Below are 12,607 nucleotides of genomic sequence, written 5' to 3' on the forward strand. Positions count from 1 at the left end.
ATATATATATATATATATATATATATATATATATATATATATATATATATTTATATATATATATATATATATATATATACACATATATATATATATATATATATATATATATATATATATAGAGAGAGAGAGAGAGTGAGAGATCTATATCTATATAAATATATATATATATATATATATATATATATATATATATATATATATAGTTGTATGCATGGATAGGGAAGGTATATATCCATTTAGTTTATATATATATATATATATATATATATATATATATATATATATATATATATATATATATATATATATATATATATATATATATATATATATATATATATATATATACATATATATATATATATATATATATATATATATATATATATATAAATATATAAATATATATATATATATATATATATATATATATATATATATACCTACACAGACACACACACACACACACACACACACACACACACACACACATCCAGATGTTAAAGTACATTTCCTGTACTGTTGAATGATTGTGCTGGATGATATTGTTGTGATAACATCAGATTTAAGTACATTTGTCATGGCGTAGTGGTACATCACCTTGATTATGCTTTGCAGGTTCCTGGGCTCAAGCCTTGCAAAGGCTGTTTAGTTTGTTGCTGGGCAGAACATGGGCCATTGGATACAGAATGATTAAGGCATTTTAAAGCAGTTGTAAACGGGTTTGCGTGGAGGTAAGCACTGCTAATTCCCAGTTACAGTGTCTTACACTCAAGTTGGCTTTTAAATTGCTTAACCTGTGTAGGCAGTGCTTACCCCTGTGCAAACAGGCTTAAACCCACTTACTACTGCTTAAACGTGCTTACCCTGGTGCTAATTTCTTTAAAAGTAAAGAAAAAGGAATTTATAGGAAAGTGGTGAAAAAAGGGGCACAAAGTGGGAAAGACAGTAGGGAAAATAGCCAGTGGTGTGCAGGAAGGGTGTAGGGAAGGTTCATAGCTGCCCATTTCTTCTACAGCAGTTGCTGTGCATATACACTGAATTTGGAGGTATATTTGGACACTCAAACCCCTGGGAGAGGGGTGAGGACAACAACAAGTCATTGTGATGCCAATTAGACCAGATTACATGTGTCCAGTGGACATGTGTGCAAAATGGACAACTATGTATGGGGCGAGAGTTTTTTGTGGGAGCCGATTGCCCTTTTTTTCAGGTGGAAGTGGGATGTTGGAGAGGGGTAGTAGATATATTTGGGGAGGTGGGTTTGGTAGGATAACTGGCAAGGCACACAAGTCGCATACAGGGGCAGTATGTGACACATGTGGGTGGTAAACACCTTGATGAGGAGGGGTATTGGGATATCGGAAGCCCACAAGCCCCCTAGTGGTAACAGTGGGACTGAGGTCCCCACCCATGGGCAGTCACCACTGCACCTTCACAGCCCCAAAGGTGGCTGTGCTGGGGGATGAGCCACAGAGCCAGGCTGACTCTAATCATGACATGCTGCCCTCAAGCTACAGTAGAAGATTACCAACCTGGTCATTGATCACTCTACTCACCATGACCCTGACCTCATGACGGGTGACAGATGCCTATCCACGCACATTCCCAGGGGGCGAGCTCCATCCCCTGAGGCTGTTCCACCCAAAGGTGGTGCAGGACCAACGGACAGGGAGGTGTGGGGTTGGGCTGTAGACAATCTGGTTCCCAGTGCCTTGGCCAGCTGAGGTGGGACAAGTGGGTCCACTGATACCGCCCTTCCCAAGCGTGCTATAGTGTTTAGATTTAAACATCATATATGGGTTAGTAATAGTCAACACATTCCAGGGTTAGGTATAACAGCATGCATAGATATTCCCATTAACCCAGACACCAGATAAGGAACAGTTGCATAGCCCATAGAACACGTGCATATATGGGACCACAGTGTTAATAAGAACAGCATGCAGGTACATTGATGACCCCATGTCAACAATGTTGGAATAATTCAATATGGCACATGCATGGGAACCATTAGAATATTTATCAAATGATTGGCCATTATCAGAGTCAGTACATACCAGTTGGGGTGGGTACGTTGCTTATTGGAGATAAGGTGGGGGAAGAGAAAGATGTCAATTAACAAGTAGTATATTCTTGCACTCCACATTACTCTCCAAGTCAATGTTATTATCTGTACGTTCTAAGTCTTACTACATTACCCTATAGACCTATATTGGACACTGATATGGCTGTCAACATCATTACACATGAACTGGTTTTACCTGCAGTATACACCTCTTACCTGGTATACCTGTGGAGGGAATGTTTGTTAACACTGCCTAACTGTACACATATGGCTGGATTCTGGGTTGATGTTTTGCACTATGCTATCTAACTCTTTCTGTACAGACTCTGGCCATGTGTTGACCACATGCTGATATGCCTGGACATATCTAGAATATTGCCCTGTTCCACCTTTAGTGACCTGACACACATATACATGCTTTCCTACACAGTTATATTATGTAGCACAGTGTGGGCGACAGTGACCAGTGATACTTTATTATTCAGAGAAACTGCTACAGTCACAATCCCCTACAATACCAGGGTGGACGGTACCAGTGCAGGTTATATTGGTCTGTATTTCAGAGCACATTGTTCATATCCAATGTACCTGTGGGAGCAATGTTTGTTAGCACTACCTGACTGTTGCCACACAAGGTTCAAGATTACACATTAGTATTATGCACATACATCTCACTCTGTTGCTGTACACACTCTGACCACAGCTTAACAGGTTGGGGTGTAAATGGGACATACATGGCTTCTTAGTCACATAAGGTACTGGGGAGTTGCTAGTGTGCCAGGTTTGTTGTCATAGATGTGTGTCAATCAGTTGTATTTCCTGTTTGCTGCCTATACGTCTGGGATCATTCCACTGATTTCCCAGGGGGACAGGTTGATGGCATTAGATATGGGCCACTTTAATAGACAGTCTGGACATATCTGTACAGTTGTGGTGTACAATTCTGTATGCAGACCACTACCACTGGCAGGATTCAAACAGTGGCTGTGTGTGCTAATAAAATAGCAGTTCACATCTCAGTTGCATGTGCTATGCAGGTTTTGTTGTCTGCATTTCTCCTGTTTACTGTGTATGTGTCTCTCAGTTGTACTAAATGGCCTCTGGGGATTACACCTCTCATATACAGACATTCTTACACATTCAAGTTATGGTGAATGGTGTGGGTAAAAGTGCTTAATACTGCAGTACTATTACATGATTGGAAATCTACATTACCATATGATACCAGAATATGCACATATAGTCCAGCAGTTAGACCTGTTTTGTCAGGGTATTCCACTTTTATTGCCATACTAACAATATGAGACTCTTCCTGCCATATTCTCTAGTGTATGCAGTACGTGCCTTGAACAATACAGGTTTTATACAAGCAATTACTTTACTACTACTTTTATTTTTATTTCCTATAACAGTAAAAGCATGAGTATTACTAACCTGCCTCACGTCACAATTGCGCCAGGCGGCAGATGTAGGCTTCCTGGTTCGCGACCCACTCCATTGCAGCTGTGGAGGACATAAGAGGAATATTTAGCCATACCTACCCATGATATACCCGAGTTGGAAATTATTAAACAGGTAGTGGACTGATACTTACACATGGCTGGAACATCCCTTCATGCTCTAGCCTCTTAGAGCCACTCCTCCAAGAGGTCCCTCTACCACCACTTCAGGTCGGCATAGTGGTGCCTGACCTGCTCACCAGTTCAGAGTATGCCAGTGGCACTGGTGAGGTCACGGGCAAGACAGTCCCAGGCCTCCACCTTATATTGGGAGCCCTGGTACTAGCCCTGTAGCAGTCTCTGTGCATGGTCTTTAACTAGGAGTTCAGCCATGACCTTGGACTCCTGGATGCACCAGCACTGCACCCAGAAGCACACTCCTTCTCCCCTTAATTCCATAGTGCCTGCAAGGGGAAGCTACACCCAGTTATGAGCTGTATTCTCATTTCTTGGGTTTAAGTAGGGCCAATTTCCCGCACTTTTCTGTGACTGGCTGGTTTTGAAAAGGCTAAGCTATGGGCAAACCTGCTTACCTAAGGTTGGCATTGTTTAAAGGGGTATACAACTGGGCACAAAGAGTTAGCTGGTGTACACATTGCTCACACCTCCTAAGCTGGCCTGTGCAAAGCTTGGTGTTGCCTACAGCAAACATTCATTATAATATCATTTTGGCATTGTGTTATTATTCATTACACCTTATATGTATGCCTAGTATCCATGACTGGTGTGTACATACATTCTGTGGGGTCCTTGTGTTTTATTGGGGACTTCGACACTCTATTACAAGTACACCTCACTTCTGGGCTTACTGCTGTACTCCAGTTCACATATTTATGTTAGTCAGTTATGGCAAATATGACTGTATACTGATGCCTTTCACAAGTTCAGTTTTGTAATACTGTGGTGAGGGCATGTTTACTACTACCTCATTCTTCTGTACTTCTGTGATGTCTTGGTGGATAGCTACTGGGACTATGGTGTAGAGGGTCCTTGGTTCGAGATCTGCATGGCTGTTTATTTTGTTGCTGGGCAGATGAAGGCCCATTGGATACAGAGTAATTAAGGCACTTTAAAGCAGTTGTAAGCTGGTTTGCACGGAGGTAAGTCCTGTTAACTTCCGGTTACAGTGTCTTACACACAGTTAGCTTCTACTTTGCTTAATCTGTGTAGGCAATGCTTACCCCCATGCAAATGCACTTAAACATGCTTACTAGTGCTTACATATGCTTACTACTGCTTATTTGTGCTTACAACTGCTTACTACTGCCTTATTCATTATGATACTGACTCTTCACATGTGCACTTCCTGCAGTACTCCAGTTCATTAATATATGTTATTTAGTGGGTTTTGCAATAAAAATATTGGTTATACCATGCTTTGCCTTGTAAAATAGACTATGCTGCAGTGGGACTCGAACCGGGAAGGCCTGCTTATTAGGCGAATGCTCTGCTCACTACACTATTGCTGTGCTGCTTTACTTGCATAAATCTTCCTTGTTATCCTCTTCAGCCTTTTAAGCTGCATTAACCGTAGCTAAGCAATGGGCACACCTTGCGCACCTATGGTTAGCTGAACTCGGAGATTTAAAAAAAATAAAGGGGTTTCTTCTTTGCTTTTATGTCCTGTTGCTGCTGTACACATGGGGGACTGTTGGTAGAGATATGCGGGCACCTATGAGCAGTCTTGTTTATTTATTTCCACTTTGTGCTGTTCTACATTGCAGGGGCGTGTTTATTCTGAGAGCTCTGCTCTCAGACACGCCCCCTGCACTCATACACACTCCATGTAGGATTACGAGCTCAGGCAGTGTGCCTTCATTAATATGCATAGCATGCTGCCATCAGGCTGCTAAATGGCTGATTCCATGCATGACTACCTTAGTCATACATGGAAGGATAGTGAGTCCGGGGGACTACCTTTGCAAGAGACACTGCATTCAAGAAAAAAAAAAACTTTGCCAAGAACAGATTCCTACTGGCAAATGTCTGTAGTTCAAGTAAGAAACATTTAAGAGATTGATTAAACATTATAGTATTCAACACTTTCCATTCATATATTATAAATTGCTTCAAAAGAACTTGATGAAAAATGTGTGAAAATATTCAAAGAAGATGCTGAAGAGCTGAATTATTATGATACATCACTGAAATGCAAGATAGATTATTTTCCTTGAGTTCTCATCATAATGCTGTACATACAAACACCAGTCCCAGACTAGACCTAGTGATACCAGATACACTAAGAAACTAAACAAAGCACGATGTCACCATACAAATGTGAGACAAAAGAGAAAAATTGTTATAACTTAGAGAGTGCTGTCCTGAGACTGGAAGACTCACAAACAAATAGCCAAAACAGTTTCACAGGTTGCACTTCCAAGGCTATACTATTAATGCAGAACATAGTACCTAAGTATGAAACATAAGTCATTTAAGAAATATACTCCAGGTGAATGTCATATACCCAAATTGCTAGGTATGTCTACTATTCCTTGAGCTTTGCCGATATGGTTTAAATGTGACATTACCTGTACCTTCATCGATGATTATTGCTTAAATAAGTCATTGGTGGATGCCCAAAGCACATTGAGTCATTGTGTGGTGCAACCTTGTACTAAACATTTGGCTGTTTAGTAGTGATAATGAAATGGCAATGTTTATCTTGTATTACTAAACTTTCTACTGCTCTACTTGCCATTTGCAAGTACCACAGGAGTTGCACTTGCATCATTTTGTCACCCAGTGTTTTACAGGAATTCTCTTATTCTAACAGGTAAATAACCATAGTTGTATGACATAGTCAGATGTATATGACCTGATACATCAGTGCAGCATTTTTCAGTGTATCAATCCCAGCCTTATCAGTATTATTTTTACCGGTGCTAAAGCACTCCTTTACTGTTGCTTTCTTTCATTTTCCAAATCACATTTATAATCAATGTACTAAAATATGAACATTGTGATGGGTGGGCTACTTTGTTTCTCAGAAGTCATGTCTGTAAGATTAGTTTGTTTAGAGAGTGGAAACAGTTTGAAATGTATTTCAGTTCTCCATTGTCACTGTACAGTTCTGTATTATTGGAATTAGTATGTCACTTACCGTATAAAATTCTGCAGTTCTAGAGAAGGGTCACAATTTTACTAAATAGTGCTAATATGTATATGTATCCATTTATTTATTGACATTTGATTACCAGAAAAGTCCTACATATAGAAGCCAGTTTCCAGCGGAAACCCGAGCAGAAAATCTCTAAAGTATTACATAATATTTTAAGAATAATAATTTTACAATCTTCAAAAATAAAACAAAATAGCTGCAGTTTTAAATAATTATAACAAAGTAGACAAAATATAAAAGATGTAAAATATATAAAATGCCTCATGACAGACTTTTTCTGTTAGCAAAAGTCCTCTTTCACTCACATACAATAATTTGGTAAAATAGTTATATGAAGAGATGTAATTATTATATTTGGAGCCATAAGTCCTATGATCATGACTACATGAGGCAAATTGTAAGCTTGTTGAGCAATTCACCCAGCACCTCAACAATTTATTTCCTCTTTCCTGACTATATGGATCTGTCATGATTAAAATATCTCAAACACTTTCCAAAATAATAATTCTGTTTATAAGCAATTAAATTTACATCACATACATTTTGTGTGTGTGTGTATGTGTGTTGTGCGCATTTGAGTACATTAACTATAGCACTGGTCATTTAGAGCAAAGCCAGTTTCTGACTAGTATAATGACATGCCATGTCTGAATATATGGCTATCAAATAAAAGACAAAAATTCATAAATAAGTCAAGTGGAAATAAGCAAATAGTTACCTGTGCCAGAACATGTTCCTTGTTGAATGAATCTGTTCTAAGCATGCCTAACACTGAAACAATTATTATGAAACATATGTTAATCAATGTTGCAACTCATGATAAAAGTTACTCACAATTCTTCTTTTCCTGCAATCTCAGAAAAATTACAATTTAGAATTAAGAATTCCCTCCCACTGTAATGAATTTATAATTTTGTGAAAATGTCACAGAATAAACATGATCATCTCAGCATTACTGATGCACCTGGTTTGTCCTGTATTTGCTCAATAGGTAAAGAATGAGGTGATGTAGTTCAAGCATACTAAAAAATAAATAAATAAATAAAAATAATCACATCAGTTTCTATTTCTCTCTGTACAAGACAGAATGTTCATTATAGGCCTTTGCAAAATATGAGAGGAAAACAAAAATTTTAATCATGAATTATCTGCTAGTTGGACTTATTTCATGTAACTGCTCTGAGAAACATAACATTAGGTACTATGGCTGCTTCAAATGATGTATGACTATATTTTTTATGAGAGATACTAGATAACTACTAAAGAAAATATAATTTCCCCATAGCAGTATATCATCTGATAAACAAACTATGTGAGTGTTTTTCTTAGATGTAGATAAATGGTCTCTAACTGAAAATAAGTTACTCATGCCTGTAAATACTGCCTCACATTTTCACTGGAACTGTGCCTTTATTTTGTTTGGATGTCATTCACATACTTTCTTGGCAGGATCTTGTTGGATGTTTTACAGGGAATATCACTCCTTTATACAGTAGAACAGCCACGTGTGCTATCCGGAAGCAAGATATTCTGTAAATAGATGTGATTATTCATGTTGTCATTTAATTCTGTTATGCTTCCCATTGTCTGCATCCTGAAAAGTAAATGTATTTCTAATGTCTGTGTCATCATAAAAAAGGCTTATTTGTAATGTGGTTTGAGAGACCACCTGTCAAGAACTTAAACATGAGAGGCCACCTGTCAAGAACTTAACACTAACTGGAAAATGTAAGTTTGACCCGACAAATTCTAATATATAATGTGAAGATGTCATATAAAGGATAACAGTAAAGAAGTCAAGTGTCTCTCGTCACAGCCTTCCTTTAAAAATGCAACAAATGCTACCTTTAAAGGAATAATGAAACCAGTATTTCTTCCCTTTGTTTTATGTCAGTACGTGACTCTGCACTCTTTCTGCACACAATCTTTCTTTCTAACGGCCAGGATAACATCATCTTTTCAGCACAGAATATATTGCTTGACAGTACAGAAAATATGGATTACAGCACTGCCTTCCTCTTGGTAAATGGGAAGGGGTAGTAATGCACCAAGCTAGGGAACAAATGGAACTAGTCAATTAAAGACCCTTTAGATTCATCTGAATTGCAGAAAAACATAGATAGGAAGACATATTCATTTCCTAGACTCAGACTACATAATGAATAAAAAAACGAAACATAGATTTGTGGCTAACATTTCATGCAATCTAATCTACATTCCATCTGCAGTTTTTCCACTGAACACCTCACTCCAGTTAGTTTTACATAGTGACTGTTTTGCTTCCATATAATCTGCAATTAACCTTCTGTGCATTGTTTTAGAGTTCAGTTTGAAAGAATTATCTAGCAACAAATTTACCTTTATAACACCATGATCACTGCACATCAATGGTGGTAAAACGTGGCTTGAAGTAACAGTAACTTATTTCGGAAAACAAACGGTTTCTAGTATGTTCTGTCCCTTGGTAGGTTTTTTTATAGCCTGAAGCAATTGTCCCTGAATACACGTTGTGAATAATTTCCTTACTAACATTATTGAATCAATATTATTCCAGTCTGTTTCTGGTAAATTTAAGTCCCAAGCTAATATTATTCTTCCCTCCTGTGTTTCATGTAAGAAATGTATGAATTCCTCCATATCATCTGCACTTAACTTTGGTGATCTATACACTCCAGCAATTGTTATATGTTCCAGGGTTGTCTTTATTGTCACAGTTACACAGTCTATAGTACTGGTATTATCATTGAACATGTAATAATCACAGGTTTTATAACTACGTTTATTCCCTATCATAACACTTCCACCTGATTTTTTGTTAGAATGTCTGTTACAGTAAAAATATTTATATCCTGACAGAACTGGTTACCAGTCATTGCTCCTTAACCATGTTTCACAAATAATAACAAAATCAGTCTTGTGGGAAAGTAGGAGATTTTCCAATAAAAAAATATTATTAATGCTCCTAGCATTAACAACCCCCAGAGATGCATCAGACATTGCTATCTGTGAACTGTTAAATTTTAGACCGAGGAAAAAGTCCTGCCTAGTGTTTGTCAAATATTGCAAAATATCTGCTGCAAAAATTCTCTTCCTTGTTCTTGACAAATGTATGCCGTCCTGTCTGAATATGTGTGCCCAAAAACTAGGCTCAGATGCCGTGGGCATTTCCATTTTTTAAAACAAGACTTTTTTTCATGTAGGTATTTACCCAAAAAATATTTTCATCCATGGTGACATGACTATCCTTTCTATAGGTGATTTGTGAAAAATATGTCCTAACATCAGTACAAGCTATACTGTCAAAGAGAGCTGTCAGTTCCCTACTAACAGCCAGAAAATCCTTGCGGATGAGATCATTTGTACCAACATGAATAAAAACAGATCCCTGCTTCCTTACATTAAGGCATTCCAAGGCTTGCCTCACATCTATTTTTTTGCGTCAAGCAGGCATGACACTATTCTAGGTTTATTAACTTCTCTGCAAATATAAGTATCAGTTCCTCTAATAACTGAATCTCCAATTGCAAGAATATCACTGCTGACCAGTTCTGAAGAATATCAACTTCTAATACAGTAATATCTGCTCTATCAATTGTTACAAAGGTTAGATCTTCTTCACCATTAGTCTTATTAATCGCACTGTTTTCATTATGTATGAAATTCTCATCTAGTTGTCATTGTAAATCCACAGCTTCAGCCATGCAGTCAACATCTGTCTGTCTCTTCTTTTTTCTTACGATAATATTCTTCAATCCTTCCATGTTCAATTTTGATTTCTTCCTTTTCACTTGCCCCTTGCCTCTTTTTTCTACCTTCTCTTTTGGAAAAATTATGCCAAATATTATCATTCCCTGTAACCTGTGTGTTACATAATAAAGCAGTGAGCTTTTAAATAAGTATTCTCTTTACTTTACAGACATTAATCAGTTTCTTTTTCTTCCTTGGTTGTGAACTTCTTCTCTTTCTTTTTTCATTTCCTTCTAAACAAACCATGTCCTCAGATTGCTGAGTACTTGTATCCAGAATTCCAAAATTATCAGGGACATCATCTTGTTTCATAGGGGTTGAATGATCTTTGCAGACAATAGATGCATCATTTCCTAAATGTGTTCTGTTTGTTCTTTGCCTAACATTATTTCATCAGTCCAGTCATTAATATATGAAACAATAGTTCTCCAAGCCGTGCCAGTTGCACAAGTGCAATCATTATCATTAAGTCTAGATTTACTTCTAACAATGGTAAGCAAATCATCCAACTTCTGACATGAGGAATTTCACCAGTGTTATCAGCAGTTACCTTTAAATATGCAAAGCATTTATTACACTGTGCAAGATATTTGTGCATTAGAAAATCAAAAATTGCATACTGATTTAAGGAATCCATATCCAACTTCAAAAAAATAAAATATTGTAAAAGAAAAGAATGAAAATTAGTAACCACAGAATTCAAACAGAACTTAAATAAACTTTTATGACAAAAATCACACAAGCAATATACAACTAAATATTAAAGTTGTTCTGACGATACAAGTTCTGCAAGCCAGACAAAAGCTGTAATTCCTTTACGTCACATGCAATGCAGCCACACTTCTTTTTGACAGTAAAGATCAATAAATCACAAACCAAGGTAGGATTGTTTATATATGCTCTGGATTTTCAAAAAAATATGAATCAATATAAACCTTGTTAACAAACTATCCCTTCCTATCTGCAAACAGTGAAAAACAGTGATACTAAATAAAATATAAATTCAAATAAAAACCTATCTTACCATTCAACTCCACAGTAAATCACAGACCAAGGCAGGATTGTTTAGATATGCTTGGGTGTATCACAGCTTGTAGACTCTTCATACTAGATAACACAAACTAGTTCCATTCATAAGGTATTGTACAAATGGAAGAGTTTACTGAAAACAAAAGGATTATAGCATAAGGAATACATTCAGCCATTACTGACCTAACTGGGAGGCTATAGAAAGGACATGTGTATACCACTTTGCAATAAAGGTTATGGCATGCAGTCAAATGTGTGTTTTTCCCAGTGCCATCATTCATGCAGTATCATGAAATGTAATCCTATCCTTGAGCTTCCATAATACTACTTCTGGTCAGCAGTTCTGCTATACTCTAAAATTCAAATAAATATATCATGACTCCAGAGTTTAGCAAGGTAACCTACTACTATATTCTGAAATGATGATGTACTTAGATTGTAGCATGAATGAGCATCAGCCTTAAAGAACAGCTCTATGCCCTTAGAATGTGGCAGCATCAAGCATTCTTTAAGATGTGAAAATTCTTGGTGGGGCATGACCAAGATTGTGCCAAGTTAGCAGTTTTTTTTTTCTGCTGTGCTACTCAGTATATATTTCTGACAGGAATTTTGAGTTAAAAATCAAGTTCTATACTATATCTTGAGAGGGTTTATCTTTAAACCTATACTGAACCAGTTTTTTTCTAAAAATATGCATGTTCTTTAATAATTTTCTTCTCAAAATTAAATAGAAAGGACTATAACGACATCTTGAGATCAGCTACACAGAGTCAAATTTTCAAAACCAATCTATAAAAAAAGACATAATCTCTTCATGTAAATATACAAGACTGTTCAATTAAAATGGACAAAATGGATAATAAACTAGATAATTTTAAGGATGACTCTACAAAGTGAATGGAACAACTGCACGAGATGAGTAAACAAAAAAAAAATCTTAAATATCAGGAATGGAAGATCCATTAAATGATATAGATGAAAGAACGTTGGCATGAGAAAACCACACAGAATTCCTTTTGAAACAAAATAATTCATTATTAAGTAAAATTGATGACTTAGAAAATAGATTGAGAAGAAATAATATTAGAATATTTGGCATTCCTGAGGGTCTAGAATGTGATAACATAGTTAATTTCTTAACTT

Source organism: Protopterus annectens, chromosome 3.part1 (genome assembly GCF_019279795.1).
Source record: "Protopterus annectens isolate FY-2018-M chromosome 3.part1, PAN1.0, whole genome shotgun sequence".
Taxonomy (NCBI): Eukaryota; Metazoa; Chordata; order Ceratodontiformes; family Protopteridae; genus Protopterus; species Protopterus annectens.